Source organism: Palaemon carinicauda, chromosome 11 (genome assembly GCF_036898095.1).
Source record: "Palaemon carinicauda isolate YSFRI2023 chromosome 11, ASM3689809v2, whole genome shotgun sequence".
NCBI lineage: Eukaryota > Metazoa > Arthropoda > Malacostraca > Decapoda > Palaemonidae > Palaemon > Palaemon carinicauda.
The window spans coordinates 145,331,788-145,338,160 of record NC_090735.1 but is presented as its reverse complement, the minus strand read 5'-3'; the positions used below and the strand labels follow the sequence as shown (position 1 = coordinate 145,338,160).

At 30.8% G+C, this 6,373-nt stretch overlaps 1 long non-coding RNA gene across 2 annotated transcripts in view; it reads left to right on the top strand.

Annotated features, from left to right (window-relative positions):
- Positions 1 to 190, top strand: part of LOC137650283 (uncharacterized) — a 78,207-nt gene extending 78,017 nt beyond the window's left edge. For both annotated transcript variants that reach the window (XR_011045951.1, XR_011045950.1), the window contains exon 4: positions 1 to 190. This exon is cut by the window's left edge and continues 397 nt beyond it. This is a non-coding gene — a long non-coding RNA (uncharacterized lncRNA).
- Positions 191 to 6,373: the final 6,183 nt, after the last annotated feature.

The window sequence follows — 6,373 nt, the reverse complement described above, 5'->3', positions numbered from 1 at the left end:
TAAACTAAGGAAATAAACTTGCTTTGGTTTTTGGTAAATAGTCTCTGGTTATATGGATGATTTATTAATCATTCTATGAACTCTGTAAAGGATTAATTAATGGTAGTTTGTTCATTTTTTCCTTTGTATAAAGTTTAATTCTTTAATAAATTCAAATAAATTCTTATCACTATTGCGATTCTTAAAACTATTTCGTTGTCCTACTTAACCTTTTAAGCAATTACTGAAATACGTGGTTAAAATGAAATTTTACCTTATTATTGGGCAAAGTTTTGAAATTATATCAAATGGACCCATATTTCTTCAAAACTGTAACTCTGGTTTAAAAAAAAAGTCACTTGCCTTTGTAATTAGGTAAACCTCTCTGAATAGCTACGCGAGAAAGTCATGTAAAAACAAACTTGAGAAACTAATGAAACTTCATTTGTAGTAGTTTAAAATGAGGAACCTGATTGACGTTTTGTTAAACTAAATATTCACGGAGTTTGTTAAACCAACAATTCACTTTATTAAAGAATGAGTCCATTTTCCTGAGAAACCATTAAGCTTTTAGAATGCATTTTACACGAGTTTTAATAACTTAAATATACGAACTGGAAAACCTACTCTTGAGCATTCTGCTTCAAAGGGAAGTGTAATGATGCGGCAGTACTCGCGAGGGTACTTAAACTGAGGATTGTTGGTATTCAACGAACATCCATTCATACTGAAAGTACGAACGTTCTTACTGAAATTTTTGATTAAAGTTATGTACCATCAGTGCTGGCTGAAAACTAGATAGTCAATCGGTGTGTTGAGAGATTGAATAAGGCCTGTCTACACCAAGGTATATAGAATAAGGGAGGTCTACACTACATGATCGAGCATGCTCGACGGCAATCTGTGATAACAGGCCACAATAGGTAGTGAGAATGAGGTGATGACGTCAGCAGCGAGAAATCCACTATCAGGAATCTAGTGACAACAGTGTTGTCAGATCCCTGCCTGTGGTTTTTCCGGTTCTGACGTCAACCTTTTTTTCTCAAGACTATTGTGGTCTGGTATCACTGCTTGCTGTCAAGCATGCTCAATCGTTAGATAGAGATTTTCACTGTACTGTTTCTGAGATTGGCTAGACTTGTGACTGTTTCTGTAATGACCTTAATGTTTTGTTTGAAATATTTGGCTCTCAAATACAAGGTACAGAATTAATTTAACTGTAATAGGAACTGCATCGTACATAAAACTAAACCGTGCAGGGAAAACCACGGATTTCATCAACTTAGCTAGTCCGTAATGCATTAACTATAACCTCGACTTAATTCGTTTACCCGAATATTAAGGGCCCTTCTACATGAAGGAAAAATAATGGAAGGGCACTCTGATTTGCCCGTAATTCTTTCGTTTGGAAACGGTTACTAGATCAGAGTCCAAGGCAGGTGAACGTATGACCTAGGCCAGACGCAGGGCAGAGTGCAATCAAAGTAGTGATGGACAATAATCAGACGCTTATCTAATGACTTGACAACGGGCACGAACACTTACAGTAAATGGGTTTACCCGTTGTTTCCTCGTTTATTTCATCTACACTCCTGATCGTCCCCCGCATGAGAAAAAAAAATGGTAACATTCACTGGTCGCCGTTCATGTGGAAGGGTCGTTAGTAATCTAATTTTTTTTGGTAATTAGAAAATATCTGTTTTGGGAGTAGTGTGTTTTTTTTCAAAACGATGGAACCTTTTTAAACTTAAGTACAGTTTTGTTTGACCATTGGAAGCCTAGAAAAGAGAAGAGGCTACAGCTGGTTCATCCATCCATCCATATACCAAAGGCACTTCCCCCAATTTTGGGGGGTAGCCGACATCAACAAGAACAAAACATAAAAGGGGACCTCTACTCTCTATGTTCCTCCAGCCTAACCAGGGACTCAGCCGAGTTCAGCTGGTACTGCTAGGGTGCCACAGCCCAACTGCTGGTTCATAATGATACAAAAAATTATGGAGTTTAGCTGTAGCGAAATTTTAGATAAAACTAGAACAAAAGAAAATTTAAAATGTTCAGAGAGAGTAGAACCAGATTTAAGAAAAAAAAATAATTTTTACGTCCTAAGATTTTTATTTTATGTAATTTTAGTTAAAATTATTTTTTTCTTGGTTTTAACTTCTCTAAATGTTTTAACAACAGTAGTTTTAAGCCAAATAAACTGTGAAACTCTAAACTTCCATACTGAAACTTCGTAGTGAAGATTATTTTGAAATCGCCTTCCTTGATTTATATGTTTATATATGAATGTGTTTTTTGGGATACAAAACGTTACAGCAAGAGTTCGTGCCTGGGTAAAAAATCCAGTTCCAGGATCATTGAAGAGCTTATGGGGATAATAACTGCAAGAGATATAAAACGCAACTAGAGAGTTATGCGATAAGATACTTCTGCAGTTTAAGAATTATAAGGCTTTAAAACTGATGTGACTATTGTCAGTTTTTCCTGAAAATTTAATGAGAGATTTGTATGTAATAACATTTAAAACATCCTAAAAATTAGAAGATGCGTTTTTAACAATTTTCTTTATGTATAAGAATGTAGATAGTTTTAAAGACCATTCTTCACTGTAAGGAACTAATTTACTTCCTATTGCAGGTAGCGTCGAATTCTATTACTACTTTTTTTAACAATGATTATAGACCAAGGTTTAATTTTTTTTGGTTTGTGCAAACTATTGTTCAATATTAAGTGGACACAGGATCAGATCCAGGTCTCGAACCCAATTAGAAATATATATATATATATATATATATATATATATATATATATATGTATATATATATATATATATATATATATATATATATATTTATATATATATATATATATATATATATATATATATATATATATATATATATATATATATTGTAAAACTAGGGGTTTGCTAAAAAAAAATAAACTGCATATGTATGGAAAATGTTTTTGCTATTTTTTTTTTTTTTTTTTTTTTTTTTTAATACTGCAATCAACTTCAAGAGCCCCCACCCCTCTCATTTTCCTGGTATATGTATCAACATCAGATTTCTGTATCGGTAGAATTCGATTTTTATATTTATTCATGATCTGTAAGTGTGCATATTCTTATTGCTAAATCAACCGTTTTTGTGTACTTTGCTGAATCTATTTCGATATGACTTTTTTTTTTTTTTTTTTTTTTTTTAAGGAGATATGACCTTGTTTTCTTTCTTTCTTTCTTTTAAGGAGATTGAACAATGTCTTGGAACACTTTTGAGGGAGTAAGGTCTATTCCAAGAAAACTCTAATATGGCTATTGTATTGATTATCTTTTGTTCTCTTCAGTATCTGGGGCAAAACTCTTATGAAAGTGGAAATTTAAATAGGAATATTATGTAATTTAGTTGCTACAATTTTTTTGTTTATTATAATTTGTAATATCGAAATGTGCTGTTTAACAAATATCCATAATTCTATAATGATTTAATAAACTCACCGGTTCTAAATGTCATATATTTCAATAGTTGCTTCAAAAAGAATGTAGTAAAGGGGGATCAAGTAAAGATAAGGACTCCCAACTCGCGCAAGTGAAGATGGGCACCCCCGGATTTAACCAAGTAAATATAAGCGCTCCCAATTTTGACCAAGTGAAGATGGGCACCCCGAAAATTTTGTGGATAACTTAAAGGAAGCAGGCGCTCCAACCATAAGGCTACAGATATAACTCGTAGCCGATGATGTTCCGGGGAATGTACAGTCAAGTACCAAAAGTAATTGTACAGATTAGAATTCTACCAGCTTCCTGAGGGCTTACAGCACCATTTTCCCCCCAGCTACTAATGTCATGTTTTCTGAACCCCTGTTTTGAAATTGCTGGATCCGACCCATATGCTTAATGAATCTTCATAATTGTTCAAATGATTTTGAGTGTAAGGATGGTTTGTTAAGTTTTCGTTCGGGACTTTATAATGAAACTATTAATAGCTTGACTTTAACGTAGTATTCAAAGCAACTCTTGCTTAATGACAACTTACTGCTTTTCCGGTCCCATACAGCAGGGGAGCTCCACTCTCTACAGGACCTCCACTGTCGTTTTACCTTGTTCGTTCAGAGTATTTAACGTTTCATATCGCGTATTGTTCATTTACTGTTAAATCGTCACTGTCAAAGGATTTATTAAATAAGAAAGTCTTCAGTTTCCTCTTGATGTCTTCAATCATTTGAATGTTTCGTGGGAGCTTATTATATAGTCTCGGGGCCGCATATTTAAAGGCTCTAGAGCCTAAAGTAGACATAAATCTAGGTTCCAACAGTTTGAAGCCATCTGTAACTATTCTCGTGTCGACACGATTTGTGGGCTGCGCAATATGTAGCAGTTCTCTTAAGTATTTTGGACGCCCGGTTCTGATAACTTGGTGGATTATTGTACATATTTCAAATTCAATTCTCGGTTTAATCGACAGCCAGTGTAAATCGATTTGTATAAGGGTTATCCTTTCTCTAGGTGGAGCACCTTGCTCCTCTGTTTATAATGTTTTGTAATTTCTTAAGTTGCACTTTTGGTAAATTGTAATATACTGTACTACTACAATGGTGATAATCACTGTAACTTCTTTATAAATAGAATAGTCAGGCCAAAAGCTTCTAAAGATATCGTTTTCTATCAATAGAACCTCACAGAAAACATAGCAGAATGTAAAAGGGATACTATTTTGTTATCGTAAAGCTACTAAAGTCATACCGCTAAAAGCCAAAAAAAAAAAAAAAAAAAAAAAACATTAAAAATAATGTAGTCCACCTATCATTACTTTAAATTGCATAAATATACCGAAAAAAAAAACTATTTCATTTTTGTGTAAATTCTATTATAAGTTATATCCATGTGATAAATCATATGCAGGGCACTAAGAAAACTAACTATTCTTATTTTCATTGTTTTCCCAAAACAGTTAAAAGTAAATTCAATTAGTAAGAAATAATTTCTTTATTAATTAAAAACCTGATCAATAATGATTAGTAACTTACTCGAGAAAACAATATGACGGTTTATGTTTGATGTTACGACTATGAAAGATAAAGTTTGTGATCACAGATGTAGTTGTACAAATTTGGATGTTTACTTAAAAAAAAAAAAACAGATCGTCCCAAGTACAGTACTAATCAGTAAGGGTTTTCTGTTTTTGTTCTTAAACAGTGTACGACGATGAACTAATTTCCATTAAAAAATATAACCCAAGACGAAATCAAATACTAAAAATAACATATAGAATCCAATATGACATTTACTTTTACCCGTCTTGATCACATTATTATTATTATTATTATTATTATTATTATTATTATTATTATTATTATTATTATTGTTGTTGTTTATTGTTTATTGTTTATTGTTATTGTTATTGTAATTGTTATTGTTATTGTTATTGTTATTGTTATATTTATATTTATATTTATCATTTATATTTATCATTTATATTTGTCATTTATCATTCATCATTTACCATTTATCATTTATCATTTATTGTTCATTTTTAGGCTTAAGCTGGTAAAAAAAAAAAAAAAAAAAAAAAAAAACAAGTATAGTTCACCTCTCAAATTAGTTAATGTTCAATTCAATATTTCTGAAAATAATTTGATTCAGTTTAGTTTCGATTCTAACAATCATGTTTAAAATAAACTGTGATAAAACGATGATTGAACATTGAATGAGGGAGTAACGAAGATAAATCCCATTATCTAAGTTAATAAAAGTCTGGAATTTTATACAAAAAAACGCGAATACTGATGAAAGTTATCGTAATTAATCATGTGTAATCTCGTATATCTTGAAGTTTCTCAAAAGATGTATTACAATTCAAACTCATATGTTACAACGTAACGGTGTTTGGCGATTTAATAAGATAATGGTCCAGATTTAATTTTGTCTAACCATGAGAATAAAATGATGTTGGGTGGGGGGGGGGGGGGCCCAGAGGCAGTTGTTCAGGTAGTATTCTCAAAAGCTCTGATGATCAAGGAATGGTAATGTGAACTGTGAACTGACATTTTATTATTATTATTATTATTATTATTATTATAACTATAACTATAACTATAACTATGATTATATCTATGATTATAACTATAATTATGATTATAACTATAATTATGATTATAACTATAGTTACTATCATAATTATGATTATAACTATAATTATAATTATAACTATAATTATAATTATAATTATAATTATAACTATAATTATAATTATAATTATAATTATAACTATAATTATAACTATAATTATAATTATAATTATAATTATAACTATAATTATAACTATAATTATGATTATAACTATAACTATAACAACTATAATTATAACTATAATTATGATTATAATTATAATTA